The 22702-nt window shown below is 40.7% G+C and overlaps 1 protein-coding gene across 1 annotated transcript in view; it reads left to right on the plus strand.

The window, feature by feature from the left end:
• Pla2g4c (phospholipase A2 group IVC) overlaps nucleotides 1–22702 on the plus strand; it is a 97828-nt gene that overhangs the window by 43354 nt on the left and 31772 nt on the right.

Below are 22702 nucleotides of genomic sequence, written 5' to 3' on the forward strand. Positions count from 1 at the left end.
AATTGCCCTTTTTGTAGCTTCATGACAGATACAATATATTAAGGTGGATATGAGAAAGATAGATAAATAAATAACAAATAGGTGGTTGATACAATGTAATCAGTTAAGATAGATATTAATAAATTAACGATAGATATAAGGTTGATAGATAAGATGGACAATGAATAAATGACAGAAAAAAGATACTAGATAGATAGGTAGATACCTGTTACACTTATGAAGCAAACATCATACTTGTTTTTTGGGATTGGTTTAGTTTGTTCAACATGACGTAATCCAGGTCTATCCATTTTTCTACAGTGTAATTTTACTTTTCTTGATGACTCAATAAATATTAAAGACTGTTGGGTGTTGATTTGTTTATTTCTCCCAAAATGTTGATGCTACAACTTCATGTGCTTGGTTATCTATGAGGACTTTACAGATATGAACAAATTAAAATGAGAAGATTGGGGGAGGGGTGCTCATCAACTGTTACCATTGTTCTCTATGGAAAAGGACTTGAACATGTAGATAGAGGTGCACACAGGTACTGGCCTATGAGACTATGAAATGTGAAGTTACAATGCTACACACTGAGACAAAGGACACAAAATGATGGTCAGTGAATGTCAATTGTATTCATACTGACCTCTGAGATAAAGGAATCTGGTTTCAGAATCCTGTATTACACTGGACCACATGTTTTTGTCTCCAGATTCACTGAGGCCATGTTTGACTTTTATGGCTACCAAGTAATAATTGATATGATTAACATTTTACACGAAGGTGTTGCTTACTAAGTGTAAGTTAGGTTGTAAGTGAAGTACACTATCATGCAGACATTAGTGTCTTCAATTTACATATGATAACCTTGAGACCTTGGCTAGGTAAGTGTTTTTTTTGGAGAAATTAGCACTAAATAACATAATACTCAATTTAAGACAATGATTTTGCGACCATGGCAAGGTAAGTAATTGGTTTTTTTTGTTTGTTTGATTGATTGATTGATTGATTGATTGACTTTTTGGCAGAAAATGATGGAATAAAGTCTTTGGCTATAGGCAATGGCCTGTGACCCTGATAATTTGAGTTTCCATTTCTTCCCCCTGAGAAATTAACAAAGACTAACACAAGACATTACAACCTATCTATATTGGTGCTGTGTGTTTGACTAAGGAATAGAGAAGAAGATAAAACTGGAGAGGAAGTGAACGTGAGAGAGTGGAGGAATGGGATGAGAGGCAAGCTTAGTTTCCTGGGGCAGGCTCCCCATTTACCATTTGAACATCACAGTTACTTGCCGATTGTCAAGGTGAAGGATCTGAACTCAAAAACTGTATTTCAAATAACTGTGACAGAACACCTGACAGAATGAACTTGCTGAGAGGATTGAACCCATCATGGTAGGGAAGGCTTGGTGCTGGGACCCCATCACAGGGGGCTGGAATTGACTGTGCAGTTTGTTAATTGTCCCATGAAGACAGACCTAGAGTAAAAGGGATGCTGGCCCATAATGTGGAAGGTCCACTCTGGTGGTCCTACATCTATCTTCCAGCTAGGTCCTGTTACATAAAAGTTCCACAGTCTCTTAAAACAGTGGCATCAACTGAGGAACACATGTGAAAACAGATTTGCCTATGGTGACATTTTATGTGGAAATCATAGCAGGCAGGAGCTTTGTGGTTGATCTCTGGGTCACTGGAGCCAGCAGTTGGTCTCTGGGCTGCTTTTTACCTCATGGTTCTGCTAACTGCAGAAAAAAGATTAGAGAAAGAAGGAAGAAAAGAGGAAAAGTGCAGATAGCAAGAATGCTCCCAAGTGAATGGCTGTGAAGAGCAAGTCATTAAGAAGACAAATGGGGAAAGGATGGAGAGAGAGGGAAGGGACCTTTAGCATAAGGGAATAAGATGTTGGGGCCATCAAAAGGAGATGGAGGAGAGGGCAGAAGGGTAAAAATCAATCTCACAGAGTTAAACTAGAGCTGAGTTTTGAAGTTCACAGCCTGGTGTGTGCTCTCTGGTGGGTATGCAAGGAGTACTATGACACCTCTCTTCCACAGTGTGTTAGATGCCAGTATGTCAGGAGTAAGTGTTAAGGCCAGGTAACCCTTCATTGCTGAGACTAAACATGAAAATGTGTAAATGTGGGAAGGAGATGTGTAAAGAGTAAAGAGATAGTGTTTTGGGGGAGAAAAGAAGAGAGCGGACAAGAGGATAATCACACCACATTATACATGTGCATGGAATTGTCAAAGAATAAAACTTATTATGTTATTTACTTTATATCCCCAATTGTAGCTTCTCCTACCTCTCCTCCCAGTCTCTCTGTTTTATCCCCTTAACCCTTCTCCTTTTGTCAGAAAAGGAGAGGACTCCTATGGATTAAAAACCAGCCTTGACTCAAGAACCAAATGTAGTTTTAAAATATTTTTATTTTTTTGTGAATTTTGTACAATTTGTTTTGACTTTATTTACTCTTGCCCACCTCTTCCCAGATCCATCCACCCCTCCTTATCTCCCTAAGTTTGTGTTCTTTTTAATTTTACCTCATCCATCAATTCTTTTTTTTTTTTTTATTAACTTGAGTATTTCTTATATACATTTCGAGTGTTATTCCCTTTCCCGGTTTCCGGGCAAACATCCCCCTCCCCCCTCCCCTTCCTTTTGGGTGTTCCCCTCCCAACCCTCCCACCATTGCCGCCCTCCCCCCATAGACTAGTTCACTGGGGGTTCAGTCTTAGCAGGACCCAGGGCTTCCCCTTCCACTGGTGCTCTTACTAGTATATTCATTGCTACCTATGGGGTCAGAGTCCAGGGTCAGTCTATGTATAGTCTTTAGGTAGTGGCTTAGTCCCTGGAGGCTCTGGTTGCTTGGCATTGTTGTACTTTTGGGGTCTCGAGCCCCTTCAAGCTCTTCCAGTTCTTTCTCTGATTCCTTCAATAGGGGACCTATTCTCAGTTCAGTGGTTTGCTGCTGGCATTCGCCTCTGTATTTGCTGTATTCTGGCTGTGTCTCTCAGGAGCGATCTACATCCGGCTCCTGTCGGTCTGCGCTTCTTTGCTTCATCCATCTAGTCCAATTGGGTGGCTGTATATGTACGGGCCAAATGTGGGACAGGCTCTGAATGGGTGTTCCTTCAGTCTCTGTTTTAATCTTTGCCTCTCCCTTCCCTGCCAAGGGTATTCTTTTTCCTCATTTAAAGAAGGAGTGAAGCATTCACATTTTGATCATCCGTCTTGAGTTTCGTTTGTTCTAGCGATCTAGGGTAATTCAAGCATTTGGGCTAATAGCCACTTATCAATGAGTGCATACCATGTATGTCTTTCTGTGATTGGGTTAGTTCACTCAGGATGATATTTTCCAGTTCCAACCATTTGCCTACGAATTTCATAAACTCGTTGTTTTTGATAGCTGAGTAATATTCCATTGTGTAGATGTACCACATTTTCTGTATCCATTCCTCTGTTGAAGGGCATCTGGATTCTTTCCATTTTCTGGCTATTATAAATAAGGCTGCAATGAACATAGTGGAGCACGTGTCTCTTTTATATGTTGAGGCATCTTTTGGGTATATGCCCAAGAGAGGTATAGCTGGATCCTCAGGCAGTTCAATGTCCAATTTTCTGAGGAACCTCCAGACTGATTTCCAGAATGGTTTTACCAGTCTGCAATCCCACCAACAATGGAGGAGTGTTCCTCTTTCTCCACATCCTCGCCAGCATCTGCTGTCACCTGAGTTTTTGATCTTAGCCAATCGCACTGGTGTGAGGTGAAATCTCAGGGTTGTTTTGATTTGCATTTCCCTTATGACTAAAGATGTTGAACATTTCTTTAGGTGTTTCTCAGCCATTCGGCATTCCTCAGCTGTGAATTCTTTGTTTAGCTCTGAACCCCATTTTTTAATAGGGTTATTTGTTTCCCTGCGGTCTAACTTCTTGAGTTCTTTGTATATTTTGGATATAAGGCCTCTATCTGTTGTAGGGTTGGTAAAGATCTTTTCCCAATCTGTTGGTTGCCGTTTTGTCCTAACCACAGTGTCCTTTGCCTTACAGAAGCTTTGCAGTTTTATGAGATCCCATTTGTCAATTCTTGATCTTAGAGCATAAGCCATTGGTGTTTTGTTCAGGAAATTTTTTCCAGTGCCCATGTGTTCCAGATGCTTCCCTAGTTTTTCTTCTATTAGTTTGAGTGTGTCTGGTTTGATGTGGAGGTCCTTGATCCACTTGGACTTAAGCTTTGTACAGGGTGATAAGCATGGATCGATCTGCATTCTTCTACATGTTGCCCTCCAGTTGAACCAGCACCATTTGCTGAAAATGCTATCTTTTTTCCAATGGATGGTTTTGGCTCCTTTGTCAAAAATCAAGTGACCATAGGTGTGTGGGTTCATTTCTGGGTCTTCAATTCTATTCCATTGGTCTATCTGTCTGTCTCTGTACCAATACCATGCAGTTTTTATCACTATTGCTCTGTAATACTGCTTGAGTTCAGGGATAGTGATTCCCCCTGAAGTCCTTTTATTGTTGAAGATAGTTTTAGCTATCCTGGGTTTTTTGTTATTCCAGATGAATTTACAAATTGTTCTGTCTAACTCTTTGAAGAATTGGATTGGTATTTTGATGGGGATTGCATTGAATCTGTAGATCGCTTTTGGTAAAATGGCCATTTTTACTATATTAATCCTGCCAATCCATGAGCATGGGAGATCTTTCCATCTTCTGAGGTCTTCTTCAATTTCTTTCTTCAGTGTCTTGAAGTTCTTATTGTACAGATCTTTTACTTGCTTGGTTAAAGTCACACCGAGGTACTTTATATTATTTGGGTCTATTATGAAGGGTGTCGTTTCCCTAATTTCTTTCTCGGCTTGTTTCTCTTTTGTATAGAGGAAGGCAACTGATTTATTTGAGTTAATTTTATACCCAGCCACTTTGCTGAAGTTGTTTATCAGCTTTAGTAGTTCTCTGGTGGAACTTTTGGGATCACTTAAATATACTATCATATCATCTGCAAATAGTGATATTTTGACCTCTTCTTTTCCGATCTGTATCCCTTTGATCTCCTTTTGTTGTCTGATTGATCTGGCTAGAACTTCAAGAACTATATTGAATAAGTAGGGAGAGAGTGGGCAGCCTTGTCTAGTCCCTGATTTTAGTGGGATTGCTTCAAGTTTCTCTCCATTTAGTTTAATGTTAGCAACTGGTTTGCTGTATATGGCTTTTACTATGTTTAGGTATGGGCCTTGAATTCCTATTCTTTCCAGGACTTTTATCATGAAGGGGTGCTGAATTTTGTCAAATGCTTTCTCAGCATCTAATGAAATGATCATGTGGTTCTGTTCTTTCAGTTTGTTTATATAATGGATCACGTTGATGGTTTTCCGTATATTAAACCATCCCTGCATGCCTGGGATGAAGCCTACTTGATCATGGTGGATGATTGTTTTGATGTGCTCTTGAATTCGGTTTGCCAGAATTTTATTGAGTATTTTTGCGTCGATATTCATAAGGGAAATTGGTCTGAAGTTCTCTTTCTTTGTTGTGTCTTTGTGTGGTTTAGGTATAAGAGTAATTGTAGCTTCATAGAAGGAATTTGGTAGGGCTCCATCTGTTTCAATTTTGTGGAATAGTTTGGATAATATTGGTATGAGGTGTTCTATGAAGGTTTGATAGAATTCTGCACTAAACCCATCTGGACCTGGGCTCTTTTTGGTTGGGAGACCTTTAATGACTGCTTCTATTTCCTTAGGAGTTATGGGGTTGTTTAACTGGTTTATCTGTTCCTGATTTAACTTTGATACCTGGTATCTGTCTAGGAAATTGTCCATTTCCTGAAGATTTTCAAATTTTGTTGAATATAGGTTTTTATAGTAAGATCTGATGATTTTTTGAATTTCCTCTGAATCTGTCGTTATGTCTCCCTTTTCATTTCTGATTTTGTTAATTTGGACGCACTCTCTGTGTCCTCTCGTTAGTCTGGCTAAGGGTTTATCTATCTTGTTGATTTTCTCAAAGAACCAACTTTTGGTCCTGTTGATTCTTTCTATGGCCCTTTTTGTTTCTACTTGGTTGATTTCAGCTCTGAGTTTGATTATTTCCTGCCTTCTACTCCTCCTGGGTGTATTTGTTTCTTTTTTTTCTAGAGCTTTTAGGTGTGCTGTCAAGCTGCTGACATATGCTCTTTCCTGTTTCTTTCTGCAGGCACTCAGCGCTATGAGTTTTCCTCTTAGCACAGCTTTCATTGTGTCCCATAAGTTTGAGTATGTTGTATCCTCATTTTCATTAAATTCTAAAAAGTTTTTAATTTCTTTCTTTATTTCTTCCTTGACCAGGTTATCATTGAGTAGAGCATTGTTCAATTTCCACGTATATGTGGGCATTCTTCCCTTATTGTTATTGAAGACCAGTTTTAGGCCGTGGTGGTCTGATAGCACGCATGGGATTATTTCTATCTTTTTGTACCTGTTGAGGCCCGTTTTTTGACCAATTATATGGTCAATTTTGGAGAAAGTACCATGAGGAGCTGAGAAGAAGGTATATCCTTTTGCTTTAGGATAGAATGTTCTATAAATATCCGTTAAGTCCATTTGGCTCATGACTTCTCTTAGTCTGTCGACATCACTGTTTAATTTCTGTTTCCATGATCTGTCCATTGATGAGAGTGGGGTGTTAAAATCTCCCACTATTATTGTGTGAGGTGCAATGTGTGTTTTGAGCTTTAGTAAGGTTTCTTTTACGTATGTAGGTGCCCTTGTATTTGGGGCATAGATATTTAGGATTGAGAGTTCATCTTGGTGGATTTTTCCTTTGATGAATATGAAGTGTCCTTCCTTATCTTTTTTGATGACTTTTAGTTGGAAATTGATTTTATTTGATATTAGAATGGCTACTCCAGCTTGCTTCTTCTGACCATTTGCTTGGAAAGTTGTTTTCCAGCCTTTCACTCTGAGGTAGTGTCTGTCTTTGTCTCTGAGGTGTGTTTCCTGTAGGCAGCAGAATGCAGGGTCCTCGTTGCGTATCCAGTTTGTTAATCTATGTCTTTTTATTGGGGAGTTGAGGCCATTGATATTGAGAGATATTAAGGAATAGTGATTATTGCTTCCCGTTATATTCATATTTGGATGTAAGGTTATGTTTGTGTGCTTTCATTCTCTTTGTTTTGTTGCCAAGACGATTAGTTTCTTGCTTCTTCTAGGGTATAGCTTGCCTCCTTATGTTGGGCTTTACCATTTATTATCCTTTGTAGTGCTGGATTTGTAGAAAGATATTGTGTAAATTTGGTTTTGTCATGGAATATCTTGGTTTCTCCATCAATGTTAATTGAGAGTTTTGCTGGATACTTTAACCTGGGCTGGCATTTGTGTTCTCTTAGGGTCTGTATGACATCAGTCCAGGATCTTCTGGCCTTCATAGTTTCTGGCGAGAAGTCTGGTGTGATTCTGATAGGTCTCCCTTTATATGTTACTTGACCTTTTTCCCTTACTGTTTTTAATATTCTTTCTTTATTTTGTGCGTTTGGTGTTTTGACAATTATGTGACGGGAGGTGTTTCTTTTCTGGTCCAATCTATTTGGAGTTCTGTAGGCTTCTTGTATGCCTATGGGTATCTCTTTTTTTAGGTTAGGGAAGTTTTCTTCTATGATTTTGTTGAAGATATTTACTGGTCCTTTGAGCTGGGAGTCTTCACTCTCTTCTATACCTATTATCCTTTGGTTTGATCTTCTCATTGAGTCCTGGATTTCCTGTATGTTTTGGACCAGTAGCTTTTTCCGCTTTACATTATCTTTGACAGTTGAGTCAATGATTTCTATGGAATCTTCTGCTCCTGAGATTCTCTCTTCCATCTCTTGTATTCTGTTGGTGAAGCTTGTATCTACAGCTCCTTGTCTCTTCTTTTGGTTTTCTATATCCAGGGTTGTTTCCATGTGTTCTTTCTTGATTGCTTCTATTTCCATTTTTAATTCCTTCAACTGTTTGATTGTGTTTTCCTGGAATTCTTTCAGGGATTTTTGCCATTCCTCTTTGTAGGCTTCTACTTGTTTATTAATGATTTCCTGTGTTTCCCTAAGTGTGTTCATGTCTTTCTTGAAGTCCTCCAGCATCATGATCAAATATGATTTTGAAACTAGATCTTGCTTTTCTGGTGTGTTTGGATATTCCATGTTTGTTTTGGTGGGAGAATTGGGCTCCGATGATGGCATGCAGTCTTGGTTTCTGTTGCTTGGGTTCCTGCGCTTGCCTCTCGCCATCAGATTATCTCTAGTGTTACTTTGTTCTGCTATTTCTGACAGTGGCTAGACTGACCTATAAGCCTGTGTGTCAGGAGTGCTGTAGACCTGTTTTCCTCTCTTTCAGTCAGTTATGGGGACAGTGTGTTCTGCTTTCGGGCGTGTAGTTTTTCCTCTCTACAGGTCTTCAGCTGTTCCTGTGGGCCTGTGTCTTGAGTTCACCAGGCAGCTTTCTTGCAGCAGAAAATTTGGTCTTACCTGTGGTCCCGAGGCTCAGGTTCGCTCGTGGGGTGCTGCCCAGGGGCTCTCTGCAGCGGCAGCAACCAGGAAGACCTGTGCCGCCCCTTCCGGGAGCTTCAGTGCACCAGGGTTCCAGATGGTCTTTGGCTTTTTCCTCTGGCGTCCGAGATGTGTGTGCAGGGAGCAGTCTCTTCTGGTTTCCCAGGCTTGTCTGCCTCTCTGAAGGTTTAGCTCTCCCTCCCACGGGATTTGGGTGCAGAGAACTGTTTATCCGGTCTGTTTCTTTCAGGATCCGGCGGTGTCTCAGGCGCAGAAGTCCTGCCGCTCCTGGGCCCTCCCCCACGGGAGCCCAGAGGCCTTATACAGTTTCCTCTTGGGCCAGGGATGTGGGCAGGGGTGAGCAGTGTTGGTGGTCTCTTCTGCTCTGCAGCCTCAGGAGTGCCCACCTGACCAGGCGGTTGGGTCTCTCTCTCACCGGGTCTGGGAGCAGAGAGCTCATCCATCAATTCTTATTTGTGTTGCCTATATGCTCATGATTATGTGTCCTTCTATTGGAACAGGATGAACCTAACAGGAATTTTATTATTTTTTTCAAATATAATTATTTGTTTTTTATTTACTTATTTATTTATTTTTACACTACATATTTTGTTCCTCTCCCGGTCCAAACACCCCCCCGCAACAGTTCCACATGCAGTACATCCTTCCCCGACCCCTGAGGTGCTCTCCTATCACCACAAGTATGTCCCTACCCCACCCACCCCATCCACCTACCAGACCTCTAAACTTCCTGGGCCTCCAGTCTCTTGAGGGTTGGGTGCATCTTCTCTGACTGAACCCAGACCTGGGAGTCCTCTGTTATATATGTGTTGGTGGCCTCATCTCAGCTGGTATATGCTGCCCGGTTAGTGATCCAGTGTCTGAGATCTCTGGGGTCCAGGTTATTTGAGACTACTGGTCCTCTTACAGGGTTGCCCTCCTCCTCAGCTTCTTTCAGCTTTTCCCAATTGAACACAGGGGTTACAGCTTCTGTCCATTGGTTGGGTGCCCAGGGTTAAGGGGATAAAACAGAGAGACTGGGAGGAGAGGTAGGAGAAGCTACAATTGGGGATATAAAGTAAATAACATAATAAGTTTTATTCTTTGACAATTCCATGCACATGTATAATGTGGTGTGATTATCCTCTTGTCCGCTCTCTTCTTTTCTCCCCCAAAACACTATCTCTTTACTCTTTACACATCTCCTTCCCACATTTACACATTTTCATGTTTAGTCTCAGCAATGAAGGGTTACCTGGCCTTAACACTTACTCCTGACATACTGGCATCTAACACACTGTGGAAGAGAGGTGTCATAGTACTCCTTGCATACCCACCAGAGAGCACACACCAGGCTGTGAACTTCAAAACTCAGCTCTAGTTTAACTCTGTGAGATTGATTTTTACCCTTCTGCCCTCTCCTCCATCTCCTTTTGATGGCCCCAACATCTTATTCCCTTATGCTAAAGGTCCCTTCCCTCTCTCTCCATCCTTTCCCCATTTGTCTTCTTAATGACTTGCTCTTCACAGCCATTCACTTGGGAGCATTCTTGCTATCTGCACTTTTCCTCTTTTCTTCCTTCTTTCTCTAATCTTTTTTCTGCAGTTAGCAGAACCATGAGGTAAAAAGCAGCCCAGAGACCAACTGCTGGCTCCAGTGACCCAGAGATCAACCACAAAGCTCCTGCCTGCTATGATTTCCACATAAAATGTCACCATAGGCAAATCTGTTTTCACATGTGTTCCTCAGTTGATGCCACTGTTTTAAGAGACTGTGGAACTTTTATGTAACAGGACCTAGCTGGAAGATAGATGTAGGACCACCAGAGTGGACCTTCCACATTATGGGCCAGCATCCCTTTTACTCTAGGTCTGTCTTCATGGGACAATTAACAAACTGCACAGTCAATTCCAGCCCCCTGTGATGGGGTCCCAGCACCAAGCCTTCCCTACCATGATGGGTTCAATCCTCTCAGCAAGTTCATTCTGTCAGGTGTTCTGTCACAGTTATTTGAAATACAGTTTTTGAGTTCAGATCCTTCACCTTGACAATCGGCAAGTAACTGTGATGTTCAAATGGTAAATGGGGAGCCTGCCCCAGGAAACTAAGCTTGCCTCTCATCCCATTCCTCCACTCTCTCACGTTCACTTCCTCTCCAGTTTTATCTTCTTCTCTATTCCTTAGTCAAACACACAGCACCAATATAGATAGGTTGTAATGTCTTGTGTTAGTCTTTGTTAATTTCTCAGGGGGAAGAAATGGAAACTCAAATTATCAGGGTCACAGGCCATTGCCTATAGCCAAAGACTTTATTCCATCATTTTCTGCCAAAAAGTCAATCAATCAATCAATCAATCAATCAAACAAACAAAAAAAACCAATTACTTACCTTGCCATGGTCGCAAAATCATTGTCTTAAATTGAGTATTATGTTATTTAGTGCTAATTTCTCCAAAAAAAACACTTACCTAGCCAAGGTCTCAAGGTTATCATATGTAAATTGAAGACACTAATGTCTGCATGATAGTGTACTTCACTTACAACCTAACTTACACTTAGTAAGCAACACCTTCGTGTAAAATGTTAATCATATCAATTATTACTTGGTAGCCATAAAAGTCAAACATGGCCTCAGTGAATCTGGAGACAAAAACATGTGGTCCAGTGTAATACAGGATTCTGAAACCAGATTCCTTTATCTCAGAGGTCAGTATGAATACAATTGACATTCACTGACCATCATTTTGTGTCCTTTGTCTCAGTGTGTAGCATTGTAACTTCACATTTCATAGTCTCATAGGCCAGTACCTGTGTGCACCTCTATCTACATGTTCAAGTCCTTTTCCATAGAGAACAATGGTAACAGTTGATGAGCACCCCTCCCCCAATCTTCTCATTTTAATTTGTTCATATCTGTAAAGTCCTCATAGATAACCAAGCACATGAAGTTGTAGCATCAACATTTTGGGAGAAATAAACAAATCAACACCCAACAGTCTTTAATATTTATTGAGTCATCAAGAAAAGTAAAATTACACTGTAGAAAAATGGATAGACCTGGATTACGTCATGTTGAACAAACTAAACCAATCCCAAAAAACAAGTATGATGTTTGCTTCATAAGTGTAACAGGTATCTACCTATCTATCTAGTATCTTTTTTCTGTCATTTATTCATTGTCCATCTTATCTATCAACCTTATATCTATCGTTAATTTATTAATATCTATCTTAACTGATTACATTGTATCAACCACCTATTTGTTATTTATTTATCTATCTTTCTCATATCCACCTTAATATATTGTATCTGTCATGAAGCTACAAAAAGGGCAATTTCCTGGAGGTAAATGGGTCCAAAGAGTTGGAGAACAAGAAGGACATTGGGAGACGAAAATGGTGAACATTACATTCGTATTTTCCATGCAGAATTTATTTAAATACCAATTTGTGCACACATACAAGAGCAGGAGGAGATTATTTGAAAGGAGGAAGAAGACCCACAGGGGAGAGGAAGAAGGCCAAAAAGGTAATGGAAACAAATATGAACATAGATCAATTATCTATGTGTATAAAATGCCATTCCTTATCTGGAAAGTCATCTAAAAATAGTATGTTTTAACAAAAAGAAACCTACATTTGCTTGAGGAAAAATAAGTAATGCCTCTTGAAAACTTTCTCTGCACCAGAGCAGGGCTAAGGTCTTGGGACCAGAGCATAGGCCCAATGCACACCTATTCCATAGATGATTAAAGTGAGGCACTTGAATGAGGGAACTTTACTGTGTTCTTAGATTGTGGAAGTGAGACCCAAATCAGAAAAGATCCTTTAAGACTGACCACTGAGATACAGATGAAAGGATGGAAAGGGAACAAGGCAGGCTAGAAGGAAGAAGGCACTGAGGCAGCAGATGAGACAGGCAAGGTGAATAGCTACCTGAAATACATTGAAGGGAAGATCTTGAGAGAGAACACAAGCCACAACAGCATGGTGGGAAGCAGAGAAATAAAGGATGCATCAAGGTGACAGAGGATGCAGGAGATGGTGAAGAACTAATAATTGCATCATCAATCTGTTGGTAATGGAGCAAGCACTTACAGAACAAGCCTTCTCAGAGTTATTTGGATTTTGTATTGCCCTGAATAGATGGGCCATAATTTATGCTAAGGGCTCGCCATTAACAGCACAAAACTGGTTAAGACTTGGGAAATAAAATGAGCGGTATAGAATGAGAGACAAATTTAAGATGTTTTTGTTTCAATCACTACATTCATTTTAGCCACATGGATGGCTTTGATGACCAGCGAGTTGTGTTCCAGCATTAGTGTCCCCTGTAGCACATGAAAACCACACTTTGCCACCTTTAGCTCTGGTGACTCACTGTCCTGAATGATGTTGTCAAAGACTGTCTCTGCGGGTGTCTGGACATTGGTTCAATTACAATAGCTAAGGAAAATGCAATTTTATCAGTGGCATAGTTGAAGGGAAGAGAGAACATCAAGGCCAGGTGGACACTTGGGCCCTGGTAAAGCAGTACCCACAGTGCCCTGGAAGCTGCAGTACTTCTTCACAGAGAGACAGCTAATGGTGGACTTTGGAGAGAGCACAGGGGGTGGTTCCACTAATACATGCCAACTCTGCAAGTAGTGCCTGCAAAAGAGGAGGTACAGGTTACTATTGATCTACGCAGGTGGCCTTGGCTCTTGAAGAAGACTAGAATATCTAGATCCATCTTCAGCCCACTGTGTGGGCTCAAAGAAAGTTACTTCTTCTACAAGAAACCTAGATGTAATCCCACTGCTTAGGTAGTATTTCTATTATCTATGCTTACTGTGTGAGTATTTGTTCATCTAATGATGGCAAATGTAGAGGCAACTGTTCAGACCCAAGGCAACTGATCAAATCCAAGCAAGGAGTTAGTTATTACATCAAATATCATGTATCTGTCAGAGTGCACATCATATTTCATTTCATGTTTTCTGCATCTTCACACTGAGCCACCAAAAAGAGGTTTTTTTTCCTGCCTGTTTTACAGGTCAAAGTCATTCAACTCCACATTATGTACATCTGGTTCCCTTTTATATGGAATTCTTTATATGATGCCAAAGACTTCAGGGTTAGCATTCCTTCCTTGTGCTCTGTAACTCTGATTCACCCAGTTCACAATTTAACTGCATGGTAAGAAGAAATTCGTGTTCACTGTCTGTGAGCAAGGGAGCTGTGAGAAACTGTGTTCAGCACTGCCATGTGATATGCAGCCCCAAAAAGGGAGGAGTGTCCCAACATCAAAACAGTGGTACCTACTTCAAGCTTTAAGGAAACCACAATAGTCTGAGAGAAGGAGCAGGTCTTCTAAAGATAAGCTCATTCCGGTGTGAAATTATCAAGGAAAAACTAAAAGTACTTCATTTTTTTTCTTTATTAACTTGAGTATTTCTTATTTACAGTTCGATTGTTATTCCCTTTCCCGGTTTCCGGGCCAACATCCCATTAACTCCTCCCCCTCCCCTTCTATATTAGTGTTCCCCTCCCCAACCTCCCCCATTACCACCCTCCCCCTCAACAGTCACATTCACTGGGGGTTCAGTCTTGGCAGGACCAAGGGCTTCCCGTTCCACTGGTGATCCACTAGGATATTCATTGCTACCTATGAGGTTGGAGCCCAGGGTCAGTCCATGTATAATCTTTGGGTAGTGGCTTAGTCCCTGGAAGCTCTGGTTGCTTGGCATTGTTGTTCATAAGGGGTCTCAAGCCCCTTCAAGCTCTTCCAGTCCTTTCTCTGAGTCTTTCAACGGGGGTCCCATTCTCAGTTCAGTGGTTTGCTGCTGGCATTCGCCTATGTATTTACTGTATTCTGGCTGTGTCTCTCAGGAGAGACCTACATCCAGTTCCTGTTGGCCTGCACTTCTTTGCTTCATCCATCTTGTCTAATTGGGTGGATATATATGTATGGGCCACATGTAGGGCAGGCTCTGAATGGGTGTTCCTTCTGCCACTGTTTTAATCTTTGCCTCCCTATTCCCTGCCAAGGGTATTCTTGTTCCCCTTTTAAAGAAGGAGTGAAGCATTCACATTTTGATCATCCGTCTTGAGTTTCATGTGTTTTGTGCATCTAGGGTAATTCAAGCATTTGGGCTAATAGCCACTTATCAATGAGTGCATACCATGTGTGTTCTTCTGTGATTGGGTTACCTCACTCAGGATGATATTTTCCAGTTCCCTCCATTTGCCTATGAATTTCATAAAGTCATTGTTTTTGATAGCTGAGTAATATTCCATTGTGTAGATGTACCACAATTTCTGTATCCATTCCTCTGTTGAAGGGCATCTGGGTTCTTTCCATTTTCTGGCTATTATAAATAAGGCTGCTGTGAGCATAGTGGAGCACATGTCTTTGTCATATGTCGAGGCATCTTTTGGGTATATGCCCAAAAGAGGTATAGTTGGGTCCTCAGGCAGTTCAATGTCCAATTTTCTGAGGAACCTCCAGACTGATTTCCAGAATGGTTGTACCAGTCTGCAATCCCACCAACAATGGTTGAGTGTTCCTCTCTCCACATCCTCGCCAGCATTTGCTGTCACCTGCATTTTTGATCTTAGCCATTCTCACTGGTGTGAGGTGAAATCTCAGGGTTGTTTTGATTTGCATTTCCCTTATGACTAAAGATGTTGAACATTTCTTTAGGTGTTTCTCAGTCATTCGGCATTCCTCAGCTGTCAATTCTTTGTTTAGCTCTGAACCCCATTTTTTATAGGATCATTTGTCTCCCTGCGGTCTAAGTTCTTGAATTCTTTGTGTATTTTGGATATAAGGCCTCTATCTGTTGTAGGATTGGTAAAGATCTTTTCCCAATCTGTTGGCTGCTGTTTTGTCCTAACCACAGTGTCCTTTGCCTTACAGAAGCTTTGCAGTTTTATGAGATCCCATTTGTCGATTCTTGATCTTAGAGCGTAAGCAATTGGTGTCTTGTTCAGGAAATTTTTTCCAGTGCCCATGTGTTCCAGATGCTTCCCCACTTTTTCTTCTATTAGTTTGAGTGTATCTGGTTTGATGTGGAGGTCCTTGATCCACTTGGACTTGAGCTTTGTACAGGGTGATAAGCATGGATCGATCTGCATTCTTCTACATGTTGACCTCCAGTTGAACCAGCACCATTTGCTGAAAATGCTATCTTTTTTCCATTGGGTTGTTTTGGCTCCTTTGTCAAAAACCAAGTGACCATAGATATGTGGGTTCATTTGTGGGTCTTCAGTTCTATTCCATTTGTCTATGTGTCTGTCTCTGTACCAATACCATGCAGTCTTTTCACTATTGCTCTGTAATACTGCTTGAGTTCAGGGATAGTGATTCCCCCTAAAGTCCTTTTATTGTTGAGGATAGTTTAAGCTATCCTGGGTTTTTTGTTATGCCTGTTGAATTTGCAAATTGTTCTGTCTAACTCTGTGAAGAATTGGATTGGAATTTTGATGGGGATTGCATTGAATCTGTAGATGGCTTTTGGTAAAATGGCCATTTTTACTATATTAATCCTGCCAATCCATGAGCATGGGAGATCTTTCCATCTTCCGAGGTTTTCTTCAATTTCTTTCTTCAGAGGCTTGAAGTTCTTATTGTACAGATATTTTACTTGCTTGGTTAAAGTCACACCGAGGTACTTTATATTATTTGGGACTATTATGAAGTTGTTGTTTCCCTAATTTCTTTCTCAGCTTGTTTCTCTTTTCTGTAGAGGAAGGCTACTGATATATTTGAATTAATTTTTTACCCAGCCACTTTGCTGAAGTTGTTTATCAGCTTTAGTAGTTCTCTGGTGGAACTTTTGGGACCACTTAAAGTACTACATTTTTTTAAAGTTCTGTTGTTGCTCAGCAGCAAAGAACACTTGCTGCATTTTCAGAGGAGCAGAGTTCCATTCTCCGCACATGTATTTCAGCTCACAATCATCTGTAACTCCAGGTCCCCAGGATCTAAGGCCCTCTTCAGCTTCTGCAGCACAAATAGTATACATGTGTATGTGCTGTAAAATACATATATATATACAAATACACACCCACACACAGATAGACACATATATGTGAGATAAAAATCACTTTTAAAACTAAAATCATTACAAACTTACTTTAACCTACTATTAGAACACTTGCAGTGACATCGTGAAGGGAATGCTGAGGAGGCTAAAACTGGCTGCATCCATCTGATCTGCCATTACACACTAAGCATTGGCTCTGAACTGGAAGCTTGTACAGGCCACCCACTGATCACATATGTGGCATGAGGGTGCCTTAGGGCAAGATGTGGGAGGAAAAGACAAGAATACAACTTACAATGGATCCTTAAATGTCATGTCTTTGTTGTTGGGTATCTTGATCTCCACAGTCTGGGAGTCCTTGGACTTCCTGTACTCTCTCCAAAGTAGAGTACATTGTTCCCCTTGGAAAGTTCCCATGTTTCCTGAGAGTGGAATGAAAAGCAGCTCTGAATGTCATGTTATAGACATATCTGCGGTCAGCAGTGAGTGAAGACTAATGTCAGTTAAGGGCATGATGGGGTAGCCATTCACTGAATACTCTTTGGTTACAAGAAAATTTTCAGCCCTCTGACCCTCTGGGCCCTCAAGAACCATAGCAACCTTCTCTACTCTGCTTTCTGCTTCAGGGATCCACCACTCCCACACTGTTTACTCTCTGTCTTCTCCTGTAGAGAGATGTAAGCTAAAGTGGGAAGAATGGTATCTCTCTTCCCATGACTGCTTATTATTGGATAGAGGATTAAACCTCGGTTTCATACACACTAAACAAGTATTGTACCATTGAACTACACCACCACTATCTCACTAGGGGATTCAAGACAGGGCATCTACCACTGAGCCATGCACTTAGCCTCTCCAGGAAAAGGTGTCTATCACTGAGCCAATTTCTCAGTGCTTTAATGGGGGATTTTAGGCAGCAGCTCTATCCTTAGACAAAGCCCAAGGCCCTCACAAGGGTAATTATAGGCAAGACCTCAATTGCCAACCACACCCACCATCCTCACACCAGATTACTAAAACTTAACTCTGAAACTAGATCCAACTCAGACATCAGAGCAACTGTAGCCCGACACTCATCCAGTGACTTTCCTCATCTCATTGACAACATTGTCTTTGTTTTTCTGCACATTCTCCTTAGATACCCTCAGCAAATCTGTCACCATGCTTGGTGTATGAATTAGATAATTTCATTGTCTTACATTTTTTTTCTCCAAGTCTCAACATCATCTGAAATACACCAACATCCAGAAAATCATATATCAAGTAAGGATTATTGTGAGAAAATTCTGCTAATTAAAGTTGAAGTTAAGCATGACTGGATAGCCTCTGGGCTTGGTGAAATGTAGAAGCATCCCTTCTACATTTTAAGCATCCCTTATCTTGTTTGGAGAATTCTAAATTCCACATACTCACCTTTCCTGAGGAATGCCATTTAGTCTCAATTAGTTTATAGGACCAATTTTCTTTCTTTTTTTTTTTTCATACAAACTCTCCTTTTATTAAGCCCCAAATGTTTTCAATTTGAGGTTAAACTTCCCTTTAGGACAATAGTAGACTCAAATTCCTTTGGGAATATTCTCTAAACCACCCCCATTCTCATACCCCATGATCAAACAAACCTTTTTATCACTTCATTTGCACTTGTTTAATTTGTATATAAATGAAGGAATTAAGTGTCTTAACTGCCTACTAAGAAAAAATAGTTTTCCATTAATTACCAAATATATGACTTGACTAAAACAGTTACATTCATTAAAAGGACCAATAAATTTTACTATCTCACGGTGTCTAAGCATTTATTCTTTTTGTTTTTACCATTTAACTATGTTTTGAGAATTTCTTACTTTTTCTCAGTTTTAGGATCAAAGAGAGTAATAGTAGACTTGTAATTAGTTAAATCAATTTTTCAATTCCTTAAAGAGCTAGACCATGTGCACGTGCCTGCATGCATGTGTATGCCAAGTCACTGAAACTTTCTCCTCAATAATCTGATTAACCATAATAACAACTATTTATAGCTAGCTTCCTTGGGTGTTATTGAGACTTGGATCAAGAAAATTACAAAAATCAGAGTCCTAGAATTCTAATATAACCCATCAGTTAGTTTTTTGGCATCTGAGAAAAAAATGTATCCAATGAGGACCAATTTTCTTATCTTCAAAAAACGTCTACACTGAGCACCTGAGATGCCTGAAATATTTCTCCATGCTAATGGGGCAATTCAGATATCCTAAGCCATCATGGATGTCCCTACCCTCAATCACCCAAAACTTTTTAAGCTTTAAATCACCTTAAAATGAAACTGCATATCGACAAGCAGGTCCTAGTGTGGTCATTCACCATGTATAATCACAGGGCTTCTGAACCCCATGTTCCACATCTCTGTTCCCACTGTCTCCATGTGGTATGTATTGGCCATTAATCCATGAGAGTGTGGAGATCCACCTACTGTGTCCATTTATTTCAGGGATTGATAAACTATTTCTCTAGATCAATCCAGCTGGCTCACTACTTGGTGTTATTGATAATGAGGTTATACATTGCATTATGCAATGAAGCTCATGTCTTACTATCTTCATAACTGCACAAAGAAAAGAGAATATCTCCTTTTCCATCTTAACCTGTATTGTCTGAAGATATTTCTAATTTAGGTGAATAATAAATATTTCTTTATAGAAGAAAAAGGATTGAAGAAAAGGTCATCCAGAGACTGTCCCACCTGGGATCCATCCCATAGGCTGCAACCAAACCAAGTCATTATTGCTGATGCCAAGAAGTGCTTGCTTACAGGAGTCTGATGTGGGTGTCTCCTGAGAAGCTCTGCCAGATTCTTAGTGATACAGATGAAGATGCTTGCAGCTAGTCATCAGACTGAGCACAGGGATTCCAATGGAGGAGTTAAAGAAAGGACTTAAGGAGCTGAAGTAGTTTGGTACCCTACAGGATGAAAAATAATATCAACCATCCAGATACCCCAGAGCTGGTTTAACAGAGGGAGGGGGGAAGTGGGAAATATTTCCATAGGACAAGTACACTGTGTTCCTATGGTCATCTGATGTCGGCAGAATGTTGATTTCTTAGAAAGATCACAAGTTTGTCATACCAGTATGCAACCTGACCATCAGATAGATGTATTTCTTAGAAAAATTACAAGTTTGTGATATCATTAGGCATCCTGACCACCAGATGTATTAGCCTTCTGCTCCTGGCTGGGAATTTTTCAACGTCCTGACTTCTTCATGAGCCCAGTCATGCTTAACTCTAACTATAATATTAACATCAATAATGGAGGGTTTTAAGTGCATAGCTCCCAACATTTCCCCCTTCCTTATAATCAAATGAAAGAGTGACCAATGGCTGTGCTCTCCTGGAATAAGTCCTTTGGGAACTGCACCTGTCTTAGGTTGGAGTGATATTCATCACATGGCCAAGAGAATCTCATGGCCAGAATCCATCATGGGATAAGGCAGCAGCTAATGGCGGCCTTCCTTTCTTAGGCTCCTTTTTCATGAATATATTGCTCTTTTACCTGTCTTTGACTGCCCAGATCAGCATGCAGGGGTGATGATTCATTGATGTTTCAGCAAAGGCATCAGGACAGCAGGCAAGAACAGTATATAGGCTTTGTTTGTCCCAAAGATATAAAGGTCCTTGTCTGAGATGGGAAGAGATTTGTAGGTAAGCTTGGCCATCATCAAAGGCATCCTCCATAGGTAGCCTATGATAATATACCTGAATAGGTTTTGCTGCCATATTATCTACCTGTTGTTTAATAAAGCTGGTTAAATGATTAAATGCCCAAGGGCCAAGAGGTTTAAGTAATAGGAGGCCTACCAGGGGGCCCAAAGGGGATAGAAGCAGGGTAAACAACCAAGGGGAGGCAAGAACTAACTTTTATTCCAGCTCTCAGCCTTTTCTCTTTCTCATTTTCTCTTTTCTACGCCTTCTCTGACCTTTTTCATGTTCTCTTTAATCATATTCTAAGGCATAGGAAGTATCCAAGCACTGCCTTTCTCTCACAAACCAGAATTCAGTGTGATTGCTCAAAGTTGGGAAATGAAAGGTAAGAAGCCAATCAGAAATAAGTACAGTTGTTAGCATGTATAGTTTATGTAAAAGGGGGCCAGACAATTGTTTTTTTTCTGATTAACCTCTGACGCTTAAAGACAGTGTGGGTCAAAATTAAAATAGTCAGGTATACTTAAAACACTGCTCCATTTTGGACAGACGTGGAAGTTTAAAAATTGAATGTTTACCGTGAAATATCACAGAAGGGATGCCAAGAAAGATATCCCATTGTGGAAGAATACATATCTCAGTTGTCCTATAGTGGGTGGTAGAGCTTCCAAGTTTTCTTGTGCGATGGCAATGGACTTGAAGCGGTGTAGCTCTTTGAGCAAGCAGCTCCTCTCGGTGGAGTGCAGGCTGTAGATGAAGTCGCGTGTGCCCTGCACCATGTTCAGCACCTCCATGGGCTCCTTCTTGGGGTGAGTGTCCAGAAGCTGGGGAATTATGACAGACCCAGCAATCCTAGGGACTGCACTGTCATAGCCCTGCCTAGGATCACATGCAAAACTTGGAGGTCTGGCTCCAGGGCAGCTCTAGTTGGACTGGTTGGGAGAGCACTGGGCATGATTGGAGCCTAGACAGCCCAGCATCTGGAAGGAAGAATCCCCTAGAGTGGTTGGCATTTCAAAAGCAATTTGTTTAATAAAGGGGTTTTCAGTCTCTTGGACACCAAATACGTGCTCCACTGTCTCAGTGAAATGGCTGACAAAAGAATTGTATGACTCGTCAGCTCCCTGGAGCACCTTGGTGAGTGCAGAAGAAAAGCCAGATTTAGGAGGCAGTCTCTTCCAGGCTGCCAGGCATGCCTGATGGACTTGAGCCAAGAGACCAGGAGAAAAATAGCATCTGAGCCTCTAGAGTATTGAAAGTAGGCTTGCCCAGGGAGGTGTGATCTGAGTGAAGCCTCGGGTATCAAAGAGTAAGCTATGGTCAGAAATAACTGGCTTGCCTAGGGCTATAATGACTCTTTCCGCTGCCATATCTGAAGCAGGAGTCACAGTTGAGATGGGCTCTCTGCCTCTTATGTCCAATAAAGAGATTGCTACACTGAAGTACTGACTTTTAATAGAACTACAGCCCTCCCTGTGCCTCTGAATTCCAGGACTCCAGCAGCAGTCACCAACCCTTCACCAAGCTGTCTCACTGGGTTAGAGGTCCATGGAATAGAAAACATTGATTCTGACCTTGGCCAGAGGTTTCAGTTGGAGTAGGCTAAAGAGCTCGTGCCAAGATTTCTTCCTGATATCATTTTAGGGTAAACCCAGCCAAAGCCTGCTCTGTATTCTGTCTGGCAAAACAAAGATCCTCTCAACCTGCTGCAGACTCTTCCTGGATCTGCTTTAGGGGATCCCCTGCCTGCTAACATGGGGCATTTTGACCACAGTGGCAGAACCTTGCTGCTTTGGGGATAGGATCAGAGGCACTCTCCATGCCAATAATGACTGAAGGTGACTTAACACTGCCAAAGACCTATTCCTCTCCTGGTCAGCAGATAAGGGGAGAAAGACAGACTCTCTACAAACATTCTCTTAATGAACACTCTCCTTCTGTGATCGAGTGTTAAAGGTCTGGCCACTAATGAACCCAGTCATACTTAACTCTGACTATAATATTAACATCAATAATGGAGGGTTTTAAGGGCATAGCTCCCAAAATTGGTGAATGTATACTAGAACAACGCGTGACATATGTGATATATATATGTATGTATGTTGCATATATTTAAATATGTAGTATATATGTTATAAGTGTATGTGTACACATATATCACTATATATGCCGATATAGTGTATGTAATGGTATATATTGTGTGTAGATGTGTGGATTTTACATATATGTAAATGTCTAGCATATGTGTATATATAGCATATATATATAAATAATTTGAGTAGATGGTTGTATGTCCATTAATGTAGATGTATTATGTATATATTTTATTGAATACTTATATGTATACATGTGTATATGGTATGTATACATGTAGTATATATGTAAATAATGTATATAGTAGTTATAGTGTGTGCATGTTTATAGTATTATGTGTGTATATGTAATATGTATATGTAGTGTGTATGGTATGTATATGCTGTGTGTGTATACTGTATATGTAGTGGGTAAAT

Source organism: Rattus norvegicus, chromosome 1, assembly GCF_021556685.1.
Source record: "Rattus norvegicus strain SHRSP/BbbUtx chromosome 1, alternate assembly SHRSP_T2T, whole genome shotgun sequence".
Taxonomy (NCBI): domain Eukaryota; kingdom Metazoa; phylum Chordata; class Mammalia; order Rodentia; family Muridae; genus Rattus; species Rattus norvegicus.